This window comes from Strongylocentrotus purpuratus, unplaced genomic scaffold, assembly GCF_000002235.5.
Source record: "Strongylocentrotus purpuratus isolate Spur 01 unplaced genomic scaffold, Spur_5.0 spur5_contig_867, whole genome shotgun sequence".
Lineage (NCBI taxonomy): Eukaryota > Metazoa > Echinodermata > Echinoidea > Camarodonta > Strongylocentrotidae > Strongylocentrotus > Strongylocentrotus purpuratus.
Genome location: NW_022145576.1, coordinates 1,364,581 through 1,387,828, shown reverse-complemented (window position 1 = coordinate 1,387,828; position 23,248 = coordinate 1,364,581). Strand labels below are relative to the sequence as shown.

The 23,248-nt window shown below is 37.0% G+C and overlaps 3 long non-coding RNA genes across 3 annotated transcripts; all 3 read right to left on the bottom strand.

Annotated features, from left to right (window-relative positions):
• Nucleotides 1-2,104: 2,104 nt before the first annotated feature.
• On the bottom strand, nucleotides 2,105-4,807 carry LOC115920281. The gene is made up of 3 exons (XR_004062284.1): nucleotides 4,340-4,807; nucleotides 3,552-3,701; nucleotides 2,105-2,406 (listed from the first exon to the last, which is right to left on the bottom strand). It is a non-coding gene; the product is annotated as an uncharacterized LOC115920281 (long non-coding RNA).
• Nucleotides 4,808-17,680: 12,873 nt separating this feature from the next.
• Nucleotides 17,681-20,837, bottom strand: LOC115920195. Its single transcript, XR_004062239.1, has 2 exons — nucleotides 18,673-20,837; nucleotides 17,681-17,893 (listed from the first exon to the last, which is right to left on the bottom strand). It is a non-coding gene; the product is annotated as an uncharacterized LOC115920195 (long non-coding RNA).
• A 568-nt stretch (nucleotides 20,838-21,405) lies between these two features.
• Nucleotides 21,406-22,964, bottom strand: LOC115920193. The gene is made up of 2 exons (XR_004062238.1): nucleotides 22,392-22,964; nucleotides 21,406-21,618 (listed from the first exon to the last, which is right to left on the bottom strand). It is a non-coding gene; the product is annotated as an uncharacterized LOC115920193 (long non-coding RNA).
• Between the last annotated feature and the right edge of the window lie 284 nt (nucleotides 22,965-23,248).

The window sequence follows — 23,248 nt, the reverse complement described above, 5'->3', positions numbered from 1 at the left end:
AGCATTCACATATTAATAGGAAATTTTGTTGCAGGGCCATCATAATAATAATCTTGATTTATATGGCATTTAATACGGAATACCATCTCTAAGCGCTCTACAGATAGTATTACCCCGGTCATCGGATTCATTCACGTACAATGTGCACCATCTCCACTCCCTGGGGAGTATTCCTACCATATGGTAATTACCGGTACTAACTACTTACACAAATTCTTTCGTCACATCAAAAGGATTGGACAAAATGAATGGATACTGAAAAGCATTATTTCATTAAGGAACATATCATATAAAATGTTTTTTGGGGATGACGGCTTACTCTGTATTATCGTCGCTGTTTTCACGAAGTGACGGTAGTGAAAACAAATTGCATTCACTTTGCGTTACGATTTTCCTCGCTACCGTCACTTCGTGAAAACAAGGACGTTATGTGTGGTATTGGCTTATGACATATTGTTCAAGCATAAAATCAAGAATGGCCTATAACTAGCCGGTCATGATTATTAACACTTACACTTGCTCATAATTAGCTTGCGACATATTGATACTGATTCGTTCTCAAGTTCTCGTTAAAAGTGGTGTTCAAATCTCAGTTTCATGATATAATTTTCAGACAAAAAACTCAATATAATTGTAAATGATATACATGTAGCTATAGAGTTATGTATCTAACTAAACAGTAATTTTACTGAGGGGGGGGGGGGGGGGGATAATTAAGAGAGGGGTACATATTGGACATTAAATGTGAAAAGTAAAAAGGATCCAGCGTAAAATTCTTCTGGGAAGGAGATGCGTATTATGCGCTGTCAATCAAAGACTGTGTTTGTGTGGAGTGTTTATTATTTGCTGAGATCTCTCTCAATAGTTATCCATTAGCCCACAATACATGAGATTAGACCCTAAAAGGGCTTAGAATTAGTACACCTATGTGATTTTTGTATTCTTCATAGCATACATGTACAATAGGATGAGACCTAATTTGAGTGCTGGAGAGGGGAGGGGAGGGGAGGGGAGGGGTGTGTGAATGGAATAACAGGTTTAACCATGAAAGTTCACAAAAAATACAGATCATGGTCCCTATGTAGTATTTGCTGGAACATGGTTGTTTCTCCATTAAACCTATAATAATAATAATAATAATAATATGTCTTGTTTACCCAGGGTAGCCTCATCAGTATTCATACTGTTCTCCCTGATGGCCCTATGGGGAATTTTATTGGGCTAACTTTATTCATACAACAAAAAATATAATTTCATGACATACAAAATTAAGATTAATAACTTTAAGTTGTATGCAATATCAATATAAACATATTTTAATATTTTGCGTTTGACCTAATTTGATACTTGTCGGATGCATTTCACTTTCGGTGTTATATGAAGGAAAATTGTCTGTGCTCACAAGCTAAGGACATTTTTATCTACTAAACTTATGAATCCCTTTACAAAATGTTACAATATTTGCACTCCAACCATGTTGCCAAAACAGCTTCAGCAGCATGCCAAAATAAACATATCAAATTCTTCTCAGCAGTTTCATAGCAACTGAAGATCCTGTTTTAATTGATCAGCCATTAACAAATACAAAGTTCAGATAATACAGTTAGCTGTAAGAAGATATTGCAGTTCCACCCTGTTCAAAATGCTACTCAACAATAAACTGGCATTGGTATACCAAGAAGTTTGTGTGTAGCTGCAAATAGTCATGTACACTACAGAGTGTGTGTGTGTATTCTTGCTAAGTCAAGTACATGTGAGAATAATGCTGGTGCAGTTGTGTGCTGGTGTAGTGTGTGTTTGTATTGTGAGGTAGTTAAGTAGGTGTTTAAGTGTCAATGAGGTGTTAAGTGTCATTAATCTCATTGTGCTGTAATGACTTAATTGAGACAGGCATGGGGTCCTGGGCAGTGATTGATAGATTGATTGACAGGGTATGGCAGGTTCAATATAGGACAGTTAGAGAGAGAGAGAGAGAGAACAAACAGGGAGATTGCATTATGGAATGATCATGGCTTAGAAGTGTTATGATTTTAATAGTAGCTGTTAGACTTGGGCCACTTAGCAAAATTTAATGGCAAGGAAAAGGCCCCCCCCCCCCAAAAAAAAAAACAACAACCTTACATTTTGTTATAGAGGTTAATAACACACTTCTGGTTTTCAGCTGACGACTTTCAGTCATAGATCTGTATATTCCACTACCTTTGCTAAACTATGCATTTTGAGATGCTATGGCTCAGTGGTAGAGCAGTGGTCTTGTAACAGGGAGGTCCCGGGTTCAAAACCCAGTCAATGTGCTTGTGCCCTTTTGTAAGGCATTCATCCTCACTACCAAGTCCCTCAGAGAGTAATTAACGCCGTCAGTTTCCTGGTTGCTCACTTACAACATAACTGCATGCTTACAAGCACCTGCAATCAGGTAAAACAAACAAACAAACAAACAAACAAACAAAACAATATTTGCATTTATTACAATTTATAATTTTGTATGTGTTATTGTTTATGTGACATTAGCATGTATCCAATGGATACAAAAATTAATATTTTCTGGATTACAGATATTTTAAATAACAAGGCAACTAAGCAACCATATTTTGACTAAATGGAGATTTTTAAAGTGGTATCTCATTTATATTTCACACAAATGATGATGTGTTCAGATAAATTTCCAGACTGCTTGATTAAGGTGCAAACTCTTAATTTAAGGTGAAAATAAATAAGTCTACTGTGTTAAGTCTACTGTGCATGATAATCTAGGCTTTTTGAAAGAAAAGTCTGATATCTTACTTACTAGAGACTAATTGTTTGTATTGAAAGTGTACAGGTATAATCCTGGTCTTGATAGGTATTTAATGGTCATTATTCTCATTGACTGTCATTCTCTAATAGAGAGGGGCTATTAACAGATTCCAATGGGAGGACATAATGATTGAGTGATTGGCAGGTGGGGTTTAACATCTTTTGAAAGCCAGAAGGACGTTACCTGAACTTACCCTCTGTACTTAGTGATAGGAGTCAATGCCTTTCTGGTGCCAAACTGTTGCTATGGTCTTTTTAGAGCCAGGAAGACGTTTAGTGGTAGGAGGGTATATGAAATGGTACAAGTTAATATTAGTCCAGCTCAGGTGAGATGATTACTGGTATAATGATAGTCCATAGGAGAAAGGACGACTGATGAAATAGTAAGGAAGTTAAAAAGTCAAAGAGAGAAAGCCATACAAAGGAGAAAGAGAGAGAAAGAAAGAGAGAGAGAAAGAAAGAGTGAGAGAAAGAGAGAGAGAGAAAGCCATAGAGAGAAAGCCATACAAAGGAGAAAGAGGGAGAAAGAAAGAGAGAGAGAGAAAGAGAGAGAGAGAGAAAGAAAGAGAGACGGGAGAGATCTAGAGAGAGAGGGGGCAAGAGAGAGAGAGAGAATGAGAGAGAGAGAGAAGAATGAGAGAATGAGAGAGAGAGAGAGAGAGAGAGAGGGAAAGAGAGAAAAAAGAGTAGAGGGAGAGAGGCTGATAGAGAGAGGAGGGAAGGGGGAGAAGGAGAAAGACATCTTGATGGCATACCATCACACTTCCGGGGACATATTTTGTTGGGTTTCTGTCTGATCCCGGTGATGTGGGGATTAATCTTGTTGATGGAGATGCTGACATACCAGGGAGAACCCCTATAGTCATCCCTAGACCCTCTCTTGATCCTCCTCCATCTCGCATCTCCTAATGAAAGAAAATAATGATAACTGCAGTTGTGATATTAGCTAATTATGATTAATTCTTAAACGATTTCTCAAAACCTACACCAGTATGTGTTATTGCACTAATGTGATAAACAATAAATCAGGTATGCTCTGAACAAATTGTAATAATTGGGTAAACATATGAAATTTTTCAAGTAACCTGATACCTGTTTAAACTTTAAAATGCAGAAAGAAATTATTGATTATATGTCTTCATAACCCAAGTTATTTTTTTCATAATAATTTTTTCTCCGCTTTCCTCCTTGTTGCTTGCTTTGAATTTCTAATTTATTTCTTGGATTTCTTGCACTCTTAAATTTTTTAAAATTAATTTTTCACTGATCCTTGTACATGTGTAACAGAGGAGAGACATTTGACTACCTTGCCCAATCTCTCTTTGGTAATTCTTTTATATGCAATTATTAGATATTGTCTTTTTTTTTGGTTTCTTTTTGTATCTGGTCTTTCTTACTCCCCGCCATTTCCCCCATCCATCCACTCCATCCTTGCCCATCCTTGCCCCCCTCACAGTTGTTTCTACCCCCCCTCCCCCGCCCCTTCCTTCGATTCCCCTTCCACCTCCAACACTCAGCTAATACATCCAAGAGTAGCAATTACCTCTCAGCTTTACAAGCACATACATTGGATAATTGAAGCCTCTGTTTAAAAGCACTCTGCCCAGGCCGGTCTGTGTTTTCCCAGTAATGAAGGGCATAATGCGATTCGTGATTATTCATCTGTCACGGGGAGCGAAAACCGCTCTTATTCCCCCAGCGTGCCGCACCGCCCGGCATCGCCTTTCACCGCCAGCGTCGCTGTCACACAACCGGTATTGATCCAAACGTCTAAATTATAAGAGAAGCATTGAGAAGCAAACTCTCCGATAGGACTTCTGTCTTTTTTTTTGGCACTTAAAGGTATACAATTATTTCATTTTCTTTCATTATTCTATTTTACACACCTATTTTTTCCTCTTTTTGTTTAAAGTATCATTTTGATTTCATTGTGATGTACTTAATCCACTTGACATCCATTTATTCTAACATGTTAGATTATCATATCAGTTTTGATAGTTTATGAAGCAGTCAGTACAAATTTGTTATTGATGGTCTTCCAATAGTGTAAGTAGTGTAATAGCATATTTTGTCTACTTCCTCAAATTTGATATTCATTAATTTCCACAAGGCTACATTGTTTACCAAGTTGGCAGTCCGTTCAGTCATGGTATTTAATTGTCACGTATCTCTTTCCAATCATTAAATACAATTAGCCTACATTCATTTCAAGTGCCACATACTTCCCCCAAAAACACAACACGTACCAATTATGTAGCAGGTTTAGTTATATATCTGTCGAGTTAAAAAAAATAATATATATACTAACATCTTTCTGGCTCTCTGAAGCTGATGTATAAAGGTTGTTATGATTTAATCTAAAAATTTACAACATTATTTTTTTTTTCTTTATTGCAATAAAAACTTGGAGTTTGGATTTTAAATAAAAATAAAAATACAAACAAATAGATAACAATGGTAGGAATGATGTACACAAAGTCAAAGAAAATGTAGAGTCTGATACTGTGATACACAAATATATGAAGAACAGTGTGCTACAATCAAATTAGATAGATCAACATAAATCTTTTCTTAAACAACAAGGACCTTCTATTGACAATAAGTGTATTAAAAAAAAACATTTTGTGATCTGTTACAAGGATATGACTGGTTTACTAAAATGTTCAGAATTATGGATATTTCTTTCCTGGAGACCTAGTGATGAGTTATTCCATTAACCTGTTATTGATAAATGACCTACAATACTTGGAATCCTGTCTGTATACATCATGTGTTGTTATGTCAGGCAAACACAAGTTAAGCTTAAAAATAATTATCAAGAACAATCTTTGTTTAAAAAGTATGGAGTGAAATGTAAATATGTTAGTAAGCAGTCTTTTAGGCTCACTTGCTCATTGATATATTTCTGCAAAATTACACTAACGTAGTTTTTGTGGAGGTTACCATGACTACAGAGGCTAAACTGGTAGGAACCCTTGCAGGATTGATGTATTGAATGGAGGGGAAAGGTGTGATAGGATGGAAATAATGATGATTTATTGCTCAAGATTTCTGGTGGCTTTGAGCCCATTACGAGCCAGGTCAAGTTGAAATAATTCCTTTGGAAAGGACGAAAGAAACATCATGGTTTTCATCCAGCTGGTCTCTTTGAGCATTGAGCAAGGGACGTCTACGGAGAAGAGCTTTAAATAACTTAATATCTTTCGTCTGCTCTGCGGGTGTATCTATATCAGCCCTGTATCGGTCCTCTCCGGCACTAGCTCGCTCGCCCCAAACTTTTCACCGGAATTGATGTATTGATATTCTCTGCTCTGTCACTAATGAAAGCAAAGTGAGCTTCTTTTACTTGAAAGGAGTATCTGACCGTGGAGACATGGACTCGAATTATAATGATAGCAGGAGGTGTGTGTTCATAGACCCCAATCTCGACCCCCCCTCCCCCTCTCTCTCCCTCTACCCCCCCCCTCTCCCCCCTCCCCCTCTCTCCCCCTCCCTCCCATCACCCTTCCCAGAAACAACAGTTAAATCGGGTAGTGTTAGGGAGAGATGTCCTTAGTAAAAAACAATAGTCTAAAAGTTGTTGAAATATTGTGGAAAAAAAGAGCAGAAAATATGCTTTCTGTTTTTTTCTTTAACTGTGAATATATTTTCCAACTTTTTTTGTTCCAAATTCTTAGCCTAAAAATATTTGTTTGGTATTTTTTTTTCAATTTTTTTTTTCTTTATGAAAATAGAATAAGAATAGTCTGGTTTTATCAGAAATATCAAACAAGTATAAAGAAAATAGCTAAAAGTGACAATAATATGGTCAGTGCTGCTCTCTTAACGACAGGGTAATTTTGACTAGGTGGGGTATGAAACTTGGGGGAGATCTAGATGACCTTGTAGCCCTTCATTTAGCTCCCCCTCCTCTCCCTGCCTTTCCCATTTTTTGTTTGCCCACCCCCCCCCCCCCCAAAAAAAAAGAAGAAAAATCAGCTTCTAGAACCATTTTGGCAAAAATTTGGTTTCATCAGTGCCCTGATCCCAGCAACAGGTTTTTTGTATGAGAAATGTGACAAAAGGAAAGGAATATTAATAGCATTGTATGATTGATTTGATTTGATTGGTGAATCACCATTAATTATTTCATTGAATGAATATAAACTTTACTTTTCCATGAATGTTCAAGTATCACTATTGATATATTTTCACTTCATTGAAATGAAAGTTACCATACTTAATGTTATCTCTGAAACATCAAAGATACCATTGTTACTTTTATTTGGTGTGTGTCATATGAATAACGTTCAGGTACGGTTGTCCGCTAGGAAACCCTCAAATTTGTCTAATTGCCAATAGGAATTAGCTTGAAATACAACATTCTTGTCACTAAGAATGTTTTTCTTTAAAACCTGAGTTCCTGCAAACAAAATTAAAGTGTTACTACGACTTCTATAGAATAAAAACACACCGAAAGTCAAATCCAGTTTAGCGCAGGCTGAGTTCTGTGGGGTATTCACTGGGTGTGTGAGCAAACCTACCATTATGATCTGAGTACGGGTAAGGAGTTATCCCTTGATCTGAGTAAGTGTCTTACTTAATATTTTCATTAAGTATAGTCTGTATTTTTTTACAGTTGTGTTCTTCAGTTGCCATAAAATGATATTATTTTCAGTTGTTAATATACCTTTGGAATATTGAAGGTTGTATTCCTTCAAACAAACCTGCTGATCATTCATGGCATCCAGGTGAGTTGCCATTCTGTAAAAACCTTCATGGCCTAGCCACCGAAAGGGCAACTAACTGTTAAACTCCTTGCCCAAGCCCAGGGCGTCGATCCCTGCATTGCCTCCTTTCTCTCTCTCTCTCTCTCTCTCTCTCTCTCTCTGGCCAGGGAGACTCCCATCTCCCCGCTCTGGCTAAGGTTTCGAGACAAGACTGAAGAAGATTGATTGTAGGGAGTGAGTTTCATTGAACATTAGGGGGGGGGGGCCTTGGCAAAGATTGTTTTACTTGGATCCTTTGGGGCCGGGCAACGAACGGCCTCTTGTGGTTTGATATACTATTGCTAAGGCTTCCTTCAAAAATTTCTCCCTTTCTCTTTCTCCTCTCTCCACCTTTCTTCTTCTCTCTCTGTCTCTTTCAGTTTTCACTATCGTATAGATGTACCATAATAACCAATCTGCATACCACCACCTAATTCTCTCTGCCATTTCCTCTTCCTTTTCGTTTGTTTCACTCTCTCTCTCTCTCTCTCTCTCTTTCTCTTTCTCTGTCTCTTAATTATTGGGGGAGGGTGATAAGTGTTCCTTTAGTGTTTTAAGATATAAGGTTATTTTTTCACATGCTCATCATTTTGTTTTGTTGTTGCTATTTTCTCTATATTTGTATGGTATTTCCAGAAAACTTGAATATTTTGTTCTATTTTCTCATGTATTCATTCAAAAGGGTATGGAAAATGGACAAAAAGATATTTTTAGGCTAAGGATTTGGAACAAATAATAGATAAAAATATATAAGTATATATATCTGAGATGAAATAATTTAGGGTAGCCTATAGTGTAGGGTGACCTATGCATGTTTAGCTCTACAATAGTAGAGTATAAAAAAAAAAATATAGCTCTAGATTCTAGAATAGTAGCCCCTAAAAAAGTTCTGTGCTTTTTTCACTATTTTCAAAACTAGTTTTGGACTACTTTATTTTGAGTAGGGATACCAAGAAATAAAGCTAGAAGGTTTATCTGTCTGGCTAGACAAATTTATTGCGTTTGTAATGGAATGTTCTCTATTGTGACCAGTTCCCACTTACTCTTTAGTTTGGCTTTATGTCTGACTGGACAAATTTATTGCGCTTGTGATGCAATGTTGTCTTTTGTGACCAATTCCTACTTACCATACTCTTTAGTTTGAGCTTTATCAACATGAATAAAAAGGTATCTCTACTGAAACTGTAACCTCCAAAATGACATTAGCTATGGGATAATCATTATTTTTACCTGTATCAGACATCCGAGCAGTGGTTTTACATTATCATATTACACTCGTTTGTAATCCTAAAAGGGCTAATCAGTAAATATAAGACAATATAACCCCTTCATGAAAAAGCCTATGGACTTTACGTGTTAAAAAAGCATTTTCTCATATTCACTGCGCCATATTTTGTCATTTTCATTTCGCATCTATCGTGTGTACGAGACCTGCGCACTTTGCGCACACTCTATTGTGAGGTAATAATCACACCAAATTAGGCACACTGTTTGCAGTGTATCAAAATGTTGTCAAGCACTGGATGCACAGTGCTGATTTTACAAAGTTTTTTCAGTTCTATGCGATTGTCATGGTTAATTTATGTAATTGCTCTAGATGTCTGATCTGAATAACAATAACAATATTGACTGGCTTAAATTTTGGGAGATACCACATATATTGCCCTCACAAGACCCATATTGCCCTCGTCTTTGACTGAGGGCAATATGAGTCTAGTTTGGGAAATGTATATAATGTGGTATCTCCCTCAAGGCCAGTCCATATTATATAATTAGACTAATCATCCATGAAGTAAATGCAGTAATTGGTTACATAGGTTGATTTACCCCCCAACCCCCCCCCCAAAAAAAAAAAAAAACATGACTGAAAAAATAATTAACTTAGCAAAATATATATACACACAATTGTACATTTTAGGACAATTCGTTCCTGTTTTCACAAAGTGACGGTAGTGAGGAAAATCTGCACGCAAATTGTATGCGATTTTCATTCACTACCGTCACTTCGTGAAAATAGGGACTAATTGTATGTACATGATATATTTTGCTATTAAAGTTAATTATATACCTATTTTTAAGTCATGCTTTTTAGTAAATCAACCTATGTATCCAATTACTGCTGTTACTTCATGGCTGATTAGTCTAATTATATAATATAAGTGATTAACTATTGAAAAGAAAGGTCAAGTTCCATGTAATTTGAGAATTAATTAAAGGAAAATATGAATATATGGAGTTGCATACACAGTCCCTTGGTCAAGTGCAATGAAGAAAAAGGGAAAATTAAGGAATACCCTTTGCTGTGATAATTGTACGATTGGTGATTTACCATCATAGCATTACCTGTAACCAAAGGAGTGGGCAACCTGCCTGTAGGTTCCCTACCTGTGGTTGTAAAATGCCATCGGTCTAAATAAAGATAGCCCTAATGGCAAAGCGAAACCACAAAGGGTATTAAGCCTCCCTTCTCCTCCCTCTTCCATTGTATCTATCCTCTTTTGTATGTTTTACCTGATCAAAGAGATTAGTCACTAATCTGCTCGGCAAACCTCAAACTCATTATTCCTTCCAAATCATCTTGGCTTTAGACCAATTAAAGAGAAGGTTGAGTTCTGAGAAAGATGAGAAATAATTTTGTGAGCTCTTTCATTCTTTTTTATGCTAGTATGGAAGGAGATCATAGAAAACATGTCCCCTGAAGAGGACGGCTCTTCAAGCGCCCTCCATGTTAGAAATATGACAACTAACAGCTTAACTTAAAGAGAAGGTTGAGTTCTAGGGAGAGGTGACAAATAATTTGTGAGTGTTTTCATTGTTATTATGCAAATGTGGAAGAACGTCAGAGAACAAAATATTCTCTGAAAAGCATGGCTCTTCAAATGCCCTCCTACATGCCTAATGTGACAAGAAACAAACGGCTAAAGGTTGAGGACCACACTTTCATGCCACAAGTTTGTGTAGTCCCATCTTAATATTTCTGTGTATGTAACTCTTAACAAGACTGAGCCAATTACTTATCAAATGATCGTGATGATTCCAAAAACTGACACCAATATTTATGTGAATCAGCATGACCAACCTTTTCTCATCGCCTGCACACAGTTTCTTCCACGATGCAATCGGATGATCAAAGTTCAACTTTATCTTTAAGTTGTGTTGGCCAAGTTTTTCTTTGAAAATGGGGTCATTGACTGAGGTGTAATGAAAACCCCAAATGTTCAGGCATAGGATGTAGTGATGATGGAAGAAAATTTCATGGAAATGATTGATTGATGGTTTATACAGGGAGTGGCTGGCTGCTCGTAGATATGCAACCAGGTGAGCTTTAGCTTTACGTCCTATCAGAGGGATTTGGTAATTGAGAATTGATGCAATAGGCCATTTAAAAAACAAACATGTTTAGCATCCTGCCTTTTAGAAAAATAGGAGGAGGCCCTTTTTTTTCTTTCTTCTTCTTCTTCTTCAAAATGGCCGTCTGTACATTTTCCCTGACAGTCTGGCTATTTTTCAAGATGGCCGCCAGCATTTACGTTTTGTATTTTTGAAAATTCAGATAAAGATCAATTAAGCAGTATTTTTTTTATGTTGTTTCATTTTTTTTAAATTAAAAAAACAGCAGGTGGCCTCAAAAGAGGAAGCAGGCGAGGATGCTCAACATGAACTTTGCAATGGCCTTAGCAAAGAGCACTATACTAGCGCATCTGCTTTATCCTGGTTTGAACCCAGGACCTCCCGGTATAAATGAGACCGCTGCCCTACCACTGAGCTCTCGATACCTATGAATGATCACCGATTAGTGTGAAAGTAATCCCAAACTATCGGCATTCCTTGTCCGAATCATTACTTACCATTGATCTCGCTTGGTGTGTGTCTGCGGACTGATCGGCACGATGCAATTTGATTATTGATCTGCCCGGCGTTTCTTTCAAACGAGGGTTGGGCCAGGGGTCACTGGTGACAATGGATGTGTTATGTATGGTAAATCAGGTAGATAAGTATAATTTGAGTCATATTATTACCTCTTTGGCTAGGAGTTGTCAGTGCGCATGTTTTGCTCAGTCTATTTAACAAAACAGATCAATGCGCCAAGGCCGCAACTTAATGCTGAAGAATCAGACTACAGAGGGAAGCTTTTTAAGTTCTGGGTGTTTTTCTCTCTTCTTCTTCTTAAAAATCATGATCTGTTTTGAAGATGTAACAATTGAAGACATTAATTTTCAAGTAGTCACAGTTAATGATAAATGCAAGTACTTGCAGAATCGAACAAAATCCCCTTTGTGATAGTTTTAACATAAAAGATGCACCTTTATTATCTCTCTTTAAAAAAAACTGATTTAAACTAGAGAGCTCTCTAGTTTACTCAAGGAGTTAATTTATAACTCCTTAATTTACTTGAGTTCTATTTGGATTTGCTGCATTTAAAGGGAAGTGTCAACGGTGATTTCTGTGTATGTCTTGCTTTTTCCCTCATGCTTCTTTCGTGTGTTTGTTTGGCACTTCCTGGAGTGGAGTTCCTACAGTGTTTTTCAGAACTCGATGGCTCTAACACTACTGTTCAATTGAGACTCCTTATAAATTTACTTTTCCTAGGTCAAAAAAAGGGGAAAATGAAAAATATAAAAGATGTACGCGATCCATAAAAATCTATTTTTGTCCAGTGTTTTGATTTAGCGCCATGACGTGAGTTGGAAGTGGGAAAAAACGTTTTGAAATCCCGAAAATATTTGTGTCCCTCTGCACCTCGTCCTAATCTCCTTGACACTCCATGGAAAGAGCATGTAAACATGTTGGGCTCCCTACAACAATTCTGAGGTGACGAGGCACAGTTGGAAACCGACGCTTTTTGCGACGCTCCCACTTAAATTTCCCTCTCTCTAGCTCTTTTTCTTTCTCCCTCTCTCTCTTTCTCATTTCGCTCTCAAACTTAAATCCCTATGAGTTGTTCTCTATCTCCTTCTATTTTCTCTACATCTTGATCACTTTTTTTTGTTGCTGTCTTCTATGTGTGCCCCTGTCTTTCTCCCCATCTCTCTCTCTCTCTCTCTCTCTCTCTTTGTCTGTCTCCTGTCTCCCCATCCTATCTCTTTCTCTCTCTCTCTCTCTCTCTCTATTCCTGTCTTTCTCTTTCTGCCCCTATCTCTCCCTCTCCTTTTCTCTAGCTGTCCCCTCTCTCTCTCTCTCTCTCTCTCTCTCTCTCTCTCTTTCTCCTTCTGCCCCTCTCTCTCTCTCTTCTCTCTTTCTCTCTTTCTCTAGCTGCCCCTCTCTCTCTTTCTCTTTCTGCCCCCCTCTCTCTCTCTCTTCCCTCTATGACTATATTCCCTACCTCTCTTTATTTTGTCTCTCTGTCTCCATCTTCCTAACTGTCTGTCTGCCTCTCTCCCCATCCCCCTCTCCCCCTTCCCCATCTCTCTCTCTCTCTCTCTCTCTCTCTCTCTCTCTCTCTCTCCCTCCCTCCCTCCCTCTCTCTCTCTCTCTCTCTTCCCCCCTCTCTCTCTCTCTTCCCCTCTCTCTCCCCCATTCTCCTGTACTAGACTACCAGTCTACTTACACGCCTATTGTTAACCACTCCACAAAGTACAACGGGCGCAAACTGCCCAGGACACTTAACAACCAGCTTTCTCGCATTCCTCCATTAGTATGTCACTTTAGCGCCTATTGTTGCGCCATTTTGATTGACAGGTACAATTGCTCCTCCTCTCCTTATTCAGCCCCTCTCTCTCCGAGCCGGCTAGCCTAATTCAAGACCTGTGTGTAGTCAATTGTATTGAACTTGAGAATACTAATGTCATGTAAATAGCGGTATTTTCATTCTTCTCTTCTATACCTCGTAAATATTTTTAATCATGTACTTATCCCTATTTCCCTTTCTTACTTCAGAAAATGTCTGGTAAATTGTATGTTGAAATGGAATATGCATGTTCTGATAGAACCTTTCATTTGTATATGAATAAACAATATGTACATGTAAATTTATATATTTGGAGGTAAGTGCTCATGATTTGCAGCTATGCCGCTTCCAATCTGTCTCTACATGAATTCTGGTGAAATCATGATGCATTAAAAGTGCACTTTTCTGTTTCTTTAATAAATAAACTCATGATACAAAATTGCATATTGAATATCAAACAAATTCAAAATGATAAAACAACAATATACATAATAACCTCATGACATTTTATGTTGTGCAATGACTATTTCCACACATGTTTACCTTAGTTGTATCTGTTCAAAACTGTTACATCACCGATTACATCTCACTATCGGACATTCTCAAAGCAAAAACAAATTGTTTGTGCCCAGAATAAGTTTACAAGGCCTGGAAGCGCACCAAGTGATGCTTTTTGGGCCTTCACTCAGGCTTGCGTGGTCGAGCAGAGAATTGGGCGTAATTGGGGATAACAATAAAGAGTAGAGAGGGGTTCTTTTGTTATGCTGATCCTGAGTTTCTATAGTATAGGTAAGCTTTGCTGAAGATTGTCTCTACACATTCATCCTGTTATTGTATCAAGGGGTTCAAGCCTTGCTAATCAGATTTAAGTTTAGGACACATTCGAGATGTGATATATACAGGTAGTTCTTTCCCACATAAGTTCAGCGTTGTTTGTAATTGTGTGTTGATTATAATTTGTAACAGTTTTGTTGACCAGTAAACTTTAGTTAAGGGCTGTGTCATGATGGTGATTATTTTGTAGAAATATGATTCCAACCTGGGGTCATTGACCTCCTATTTAGCCCACTTTGACCATTAAATGCTCCTCTCTAAAGCCCTTTTCACACACATTGAGGTAAACTACCTACCCCCCCCCCCAAAAAAAAAAAAGTACCCCGGTATATATAATAAAAACAAAAGTCATCACTATAAAATATTTAAAAAAAATTATGTGTAAATGGAAAGTAGTGTGGAATAAAATAATCATATTCAATTCAATTCAATTCAAGTTCAATAGGAGCAAGAGCAGGAGAGTTTTCAACTATACTAATCACAGTGACATTACCCAACTCAGTCTTCACCAATTAAAAAATTACCATTGTCTCAGCTTTTACACGATTCATAACTTTGTTTTTTAATCATTTATGTACTCTCATTCAGACTTTCATCCTTGTGATTCTGTGGTTCCGTTAGCTCCCCTTCAAAGCAAGACGTTATGAAGGTAGGACTACCCTTTTTATTTAGTAGCTATTGGACATGTAAGCGCCAATGGTGGCAAGTTCTCAAGCAAGATGATTGACTCTATAGGCCTGTCCCCATCAGCTCGAGATTGCCAAATATCTCGATATTTGAACTATCCAGATCGCAAAGTATCCAGTTAATTGGCGTCTTCATCAGCTTGAAGTTGTAATTAGTGGGATATTTGGTCAAGATAATCATACCAAGATTGATATCTTGGGCTAGTTTGCAAAATATCCCACTATTTGGCAAAATATCCTGCTATTTGTCCGGTGCATCTTCACCAGCCCGAAGACTCGTACTATATGTGCAAACGCTGAGCAAAATATCAATCTCGAGCTAATTTCTCGAGCTCAAGTTTCAAGTTTCGATTTGTAACTTCTAGATTATTTCGGGATTATTACCCAAATCAGAAATAGCAGGCTATTTGGCAATCTCAAGCTGATGAAAAGAGGCCTAAAAGAATCAATCTTGATTATCATCTATAATCGTTGCCAATCTGTCATCTTCAGGAGATGTCTCACAAGTCTAACCTGTGTACGTACTGTGTTGTGAGAGAAAGATGTTGGCTATATGTCACTGTTCAAGTGACCCTATAGCTTTGTGAACCTCAGCAGTGTACGTGCAACAAACAAATATTAGGTTTTAGTTGTTGTGATTAAAAGTTGCAAGTCATCAATTAGGAAGAGATAATTTTGTAAAATTGAAGACCTGATCGTTGCTAATTTTTCATTTTCTACCATCTCAGAAATGTATATTCCATTAGCAGTCCTAGTAGTATAGTAGTAGTAATAGTGGTGGTTATTTTTACCTGACTGCCAAGGAAGCATAAATGCTTGTTAGTAAGAAACCAAAGGACCGATGACTTTAGGTCCTCTCTGAAGGACCTGGTAATTAGGAATGCCTTACCAAAGGGCACTGCTCTGAGCTGAGGGTAGGAAGGGTGTTTGTCACATTCTAGTGCCATTCTACTCCTCCTCCACCTGTGTATAACAGAAATTTTGATAGATTTTGGATGGCTTAGCTGGCCTTGGCTGCTGCATCGTGATGGTGGGGGTGTGAAGTGAGAGGCTATCCAAGCCAGCAGGCCAGCCAGCCAGGCAGCCAGTACAGGCCTTGATCAGTTGAGACTCCAGTGCTGTATGTGCTTGAGATGAGGTGTGGTTGTATACATGTACATGGTTATCAACAGCCTGTAGCTTGACAGCAATTTCACAAGAGGAAATCATACCAAATTTGTGTACAGAAACAATCAGAGAATAAATTGTAAATTAATCATTGTATAATATACACCCAGGAAAGTATTAACAAACACAGGAAAATATTAACTCATGAATTAAAGGAAGAGCTGATTAAAACACATAGTTCGGGGGATGTCCATTAATGCTTGCTGGTCATAATATCAGCATATGCTACACCCATCCAGTTTAATTCCAGTATCATATTTTCCTGTGATATGACTCTTGCAAAGGAGATGGACTCGAGCTGATTGTTTATTTTTTTTTAAATTATCCAAAACAGTGATCAAATCTCTGTTTTATTGGATGATGCTTGGCTGCTGTACTACATTCAGACAAGGAAATGTAATGACCTTTTTTTTGGAGGCTGTATCATGTATGGCTCTTTGTACACAACATTGTATTCTATTTCTCATCTAAATGAGGGTTTAGCTGAGGTGTTCTGAGGTTTGAGTTGAAACGGTGGCCAGACCAGTCTTCAGCCATAATGCACTTAAACCTAGCTGTTCCCAGGTTTGTAATCTCTGTTTTAGGTATTTCAAAAGTTCTTTTTACATGCAGACTAGGAAGTAATAATCATTTATCCTACACAGCTACTGTTCATGATTTCAGTTCAAATTTGTGCAGTTTTAGCTTTCATCTGAAGGACCAAGCGCAAGCTGAGGTGTGCTTGTTGTATACATGCAGTCAGTTAGCTAGCTCACTAGCCAAGCAGCCTGGCTGGCTGGAGTTTGACTAATGACAGGTCTTAGCTGTATGAATGAATGCATGATTGGACTGTTTATTTAACACATTCCTTAGCTCACTGTGATTGATGATAAGATGAAGTTGGACTAGTAGTCTCTGCCCTCAGTCCCCTTTAAAAAAAAGTTGTTTGAGGTGAACAATTCTTGTTGGTATATGAAGAGTTTAATTCCAAAAGGAGCTAAATCCATTTTTGTTACTTGAGAAAGAAACGCATTTGTTTACCAGATTTAGTACAGGCGTCTCAGGAAAAGTGATATTAGAAGGTGCATTTTTTCATAATTGCTTCCTAAATTTAGGTAAACACTTTGTTTGAAAGATGGGTACTGAAGTAAACAATATTCCAAAATCAATAACTTGATTTTCATCAAAAGTGGATTTAGCTCCTTTTGGAATTAAACTCTTCATATTGTAGGCCATGACGAGTTAGGAAGTTCACAGGACTTATTGACTACAGTCTCCCTTCACTCTTTAAAGGACAAGTCCACTCGAAAAAAATAACTTACTTTCAATAAAAGCAGAAAAATCAGAAAAACCTATCAAAAAAAGTTTGAGCAAAATCGGATAACTAATAAGAATTTTATAAATTATGAATTTTTGAAAAAATATGTAAAACTATGGAACAATGAAAATCACAACACAAATTGCCAAGATGGTTATCAATTTGTGACGTCATGTCCTCACTTTTTATCAATTGCTCTAAATGGTTTAATCCCATTAATTTCCCTTTTTATTCCCCAAAACTTGATTTCCCAATGCCTTTGACAGGTTATATGATTTGTATCATATTGCGTGTGTAGCACCGGACTTTCTTGGGTGGGGAGAGGATCATTCATTTATCTAGCGCAGCGGAATTTAGTTAAGTTCCCCACCTGTCGGTTCCACAGAAACAAGTTTATATCAAACAATTACAGCACACACACTCATTCATACTCAATCAACACGAATCTAGTCTATCTCAAAATAAACTAGAGAACTAGGCAATATAAAGGAAATGTATAAGTTCCTTTATTATTGAGTAATACAAAGCATATTTACAATATATTTACAAGAATCTGTAACTCCTGGTTACATTACATTAACTTCATGGCAATAAGTTGAGATATTATCTCTATGGCTTAAAACAAAACTAAGTTTGACAAATTACAGAGGGTCTCAGGTTGACAGGGGTGTCATGAGGTGACGACCTTTAGCCTGATCTGAAAGGGCAGGGAAAAACAGAAGTTATTGAAGACTGATGTTTCGAGGGTGCTTCCTCTCCATCTTCGTAATAGTGAAAGAAGCATTTAATCAATAAAATATAGTTTAGATACTTAATGATAAATCATGGTATATCTTTAGAGAATAATTAATAACTAATTAATAACTATCATATTGATATTTTATAATAACTGTGTTAGTACATCATATTTATAAACAATGTATGCAATTCAAGAGGTGGTCTTGCACAATATTGTTCAGGAAAGTCTTTAATCACATACATTAGAGTTCGCACAATATTACTGCGGCAAGATAGAGAACCCAACCTATCTGCTTGACCAGGGTAATACTGTTTGTTTGTTTTGGAATAGCCCATTACTTATAACTTTGGCGCTGATTTCCAAAGGATATAATTATACAAATCGCTCGGTGCACGCGCTGCTAGACAATACTAAGCAACAAGTGCTTGACCATGAACAATCATTGAAAATGGTTACCGGTAGTAACATTCAAATAACTGCTTATCTTGAGTGAGATTTATATAAAAATAATGGTATATGATATTAAATCTATCTCCAGATGTATAAAAGTAAGCTTAGTCATACTGTTCCAATTAAAAAATTGGTGAGACACGCATAGTGTCACATGATTAACGATATTCATTTAAATCCACTTAAATATGTCACATCTAGTATCTAGTAATGATGCATATATAATGTATAACAAACTATTGAACATTGAAATAATCAAATATAAATAAATGACTTTTGGATCTTACCTGAAAGGGCAGGGAAAAACAGAAGTTATTGAAGACTGATGTTTCGAGGGTGCTTCCTCTCCATCTTCGTAATAGTGAAAGAAGGAAGATGCCTCAAGAAAATCTTGGATGTTGGTATATCGAATATACCATTATTATAGGAAAGGGGTCTGAATAGTAATAGTTGGTTGTGGCTGTTGATCCGTGAGTCATTTATACAGCAATATAAGACATTGAATATATATCCTAAGCAAAGTCATGCAAAGTGATAACAACTAGAATTAACAGATAACATACAAATATGAAATATACTTTTATCTCAAAAGCTTTCTACCCCTATAGCAATTAATATGGAGCAGTCCAAGAAGTTCCGAGAAGTTTCACCCTATAGGCCCTATAGGTTAAAAGGTGGAACCTCTGGCAAGACTCACTCACAAGAACTATTGGCTAATATAAACAATTTGCTTTCGCCACAAAGTTACAACAAAATCTCTCCTATCGATCACTACTGTAGGTATAGCTATTAATGCCATACTTTAAAGGGGTTAATCCCTTTTTACTTATGTGGCACCAAAGAGGGGCTACAACTCTTCCCCCCTTAAAAAAATATCCCGCCACGAGGAAAAATAAAAACGATCATAGACAATATATGCACATAATGATTTTCATATGCTCCACAGAACATTCAACCAAAGTATGAAACAATATATCTCCACGGGTCCTTTATACAAAGGACATGAGCAAAACAATTAAATACTATTTTGCTTTGAAGCTAGGGTCCGAGTATGACAGCCAGTTGCAACTGAAGAATTGAGATTCCCAGAATCCCATTGTTGCCGAAGAGTCTGTTGTATGTCATCTTCTCTGATGCATATGACGCAGTCTCTGCTGTTTGATGCATATAAGGTCCTGATCCATGAAAGTAGGACCGTCTTGAATCATTCAAATCAATGTACATGGGCTCAGGACTATTGTCCCTGACTTACAGTCACAGTGTGTATAATCAGACACTAGTTAATGTTGCAGTTCATTAATGTAAGTATTGATATGCGTCTCTGTATCACCCATTATATTATGACTGACGTCCAAGTTCCAACGATGCATTTTATCTCAGCGACTATGCGAAAATGTCTCTCTACTGGTGTCATCTTGTTCCGAGTGCTGATATCTGGCGAAGAATAGCTTCCCCGATGGTAGAACTCTGACAGTGGTCCTGGTCTCATCCATGATGCGAGCAGATGGAGTCCTACCACTCAGCTCCTCTGAGAACCCTCATGCCTAACTTACTAACTTAGTTAAGTTATGCCAATTCATTACACATACTAAGTTAATACTTCCATTAACTTAAGTTCTGAACAACAACAAAAACTTGCAAAATGAAGGTTATCTAAGTACAAATATGTAAATTATGTAACAAAAATAACCCTACTATATCCACGGTTATTATGACTCAACCATAGGATGTACATCAAATACATCACAGTGTAAAATCATATCACAATCAAACACACGTACAAGAGCACTATTCATACAAAGATAGTTACTTGTTTCTATATTCATAACAGGTTTTCCATAAATGCTCGCATTTGCTGGACAAGGACAAGCTTAAAATCTGCATTAAGCGGTTCACCAGGATGGTGATAGACAAGTTTATTGGGACCTACACCTTTGTTATTCCTGGCTGATCTTCTCACTTGTGGTTCACTCAATGAGGGTGCGTTTTCATCTACTGCTATACCCTCATGCTCACCTTTATCTTTCTCAGGTGACTTTAGAGTTTTGGTTTCCTTTCTGATCGGATCATTATCCTCAACAAATTTATCTTCCTCATTCCTGATTACTGTACCCGTTTCCTCAGACATAATCTCCTCAGTTTTGCTAACCATGTTATCATCCCCACTAACTTGTGAAATATATTCAGAAGGGTTATTATCTAACTGACGCACTTCGGGTTCTTCCGATGCCACTACTCGTGTACTGGAGTTAGAAGGGGCATTTCCTATAATGGGGTCGGAATCGTTTACCGTAGTATCTTCTCCATTATCAGAGCTAATTGGGACAAATAAGGGATTATCATCATAGTCATCACTCCCAGGAGGCTCAGATGAACATTCTTGACGGGTGTTCATCTCTTGTGACCTACCTTTAGATTTCTGTCGGGTGATGGGTGTCTTTGGAGGAGTTGAGTCAACCCTTGACGGGTGTTCATCTCTTGTGACCTACCTTTAGATTTCTGTCGGGTGATGGGTGTCTTTGGAGGAGTTGAGTCAACCCCCTCTGGTTCTGATACCCCGCCATTTAAACAACAACTGATGGTGCAGAGAAAGGATTAAATCCAACAACAAACAAACAGAACAAACCCAAACTATATGGTATGTATCCTTCCTAAGGTATTTCCACACAATACCTATAAGTTCAAAAACCTACTCTCACCTCACCGTCTATTAAGAAGATATTCGAAAGGATTGTATCACCGCTTTGGGCATGATCAATTTACTTAACAATTGATATGACATTACAGTGATGAATACTAACAAAAATAAAACCTCGCTCTGCTACCAATTGTAGCACCGGACTTTCTTGGGTGGGGAGAGGATCATTCATTTATCTAGCGCAGCGGAATTTAGTTAAGTTCCCCACCTGTCGGTTCCACAGAAACAAGTTTATATCAAACAATTACAGCACACACACTCATTCATACTCAATCAACACGAATCTAGTCTATCTCAAAATAAACTAGAGAACTAGGCAATATAAAGGAAATGTATAAGTTCCTTTATTATTGAGTAATACAAAGCATATTTACAATATATTTACAAGAATCTGTAACTCCTGGTTACATTACATTAACTTCATGGCAATAAGTTGAGATATTATCTCTATGGCTTAAAACAAAACTAAGTTTGACAAATTACAGAGGGTCTCAGGTTGACAGGGGTGTCATGAGGTGACGACCTTTAGCCTGATCTGAAAGGGCAGGGAAAAACAGAAGTTATTGAAGACTGATGTTTCGAGGGTGCTTCCTCTCCATCTTCGTAATAGTGAAAGAAGCATTTAATCAATAAAATATAGTTTAGATACTTAATGATAAATCATGGTATATCTTTAGAGAATAATTAATAACTAATTAATAACTATCATATTGATATTTTATAATAACTGTGTTAGTACATCATATTTATAAACAATGTATGCAATTCAAGAGGTGGTCTTGCACAATATTGTTCAGGAAAGTCTTTAATCACATACATTAGAGTTCGCACAATATTACTGCGGCAAGATAGAGAACCCAACCTATCTGCTTGACCAGGGTAATACTGTTTGTTTGTTTTGGAATAGCCCATTACTTATAACTTTGGCGCTGATTTCCAAAGGATATAATTATACAAATCGCTCGGTGCACGCGCTGCTAGACAATACTAAGCAACAAGTGCTTGACCATGAACAATCATTGAAAATGGTTAGTAACATTCAAATAACTGCTTATCTTGAGTGAGATTTATATAAAAATAATGGTATATGATATTAAATCTATCTCCAGATGTATAAAAGTAAGCTTAGTCATACTGTTCCAATTAAAAAATTGGTGAGACACGCATAGTGTCACATGATTAACGATATTCATTTAAATCCACTTAAATATGTCACATCTAGTATCTAGTAATGATGCATATATAATGTATAACAAACTATTGAACATTGAAATAATCAAATATAAATAAATGACTTTTGGATCTTACCTGAAAGGGCAGGGAAAAACAGAAGTTATTGAAGACTGATGTTTCGAGGGTGCTTCCTCTCCATCTTCGTAATAGTGAAAGAAGGAAGATGCCTCAAGAAAATCTTGGATGTTGGTATATCGAATATACCATTATTATAGGAAAGGGGTCTGAATAGTAATAGTTGGTTGTGGCTGTTGATCCGTGAGTCATTTATACAGCAATATAAGACATTGAATATATATCCTAAGCAAAGTCATGCAAAGTGATAACAACTAGAATTAACAGATAACATACAAATATGAAATATACTTTTATCTCAAAAGCTTTCTACCCCTATAGCAATTAATATGGAGCAGTCCAAGAAGTTCCGAGAAGTTTCACCCTATAGGCCCTATAGGTTAAAAGGTGGAACCTCTGGCAAGACTCACTCACAAGAACTATTGGCTAATATAAACAATTTGCTTTCGCCACAAAGTTACAACAAAATCTCTCCTATCGATCACTACTGTAGGTATAGCTATTAATGCCATACTTTAAAGGGGTTAATCCCTTTTTACTTATGTGGCACCAAAGAGGGGCTACACGTGCATGACATTTCACAAAATCTGTTATGAAATTTTGAGGAATTTATACTTTTTTCTGAATATTGTATTTTTTATAATTATTGATTTTTTTATAAATGGTTTATCAAAATTCACATTTTTCATGATTTAACTGGAAAAAAATTACTCTATATTATGGCATCCACACAAAAACATATATTAATGTAACTTGGATGATGGTGTGAAGAAATAAGATTCTTAAGGAGAAAATAGGAAATTTATATCATCAATATAACGAAAATAATTAGTGGATAGTGAGGACATGACGTCACA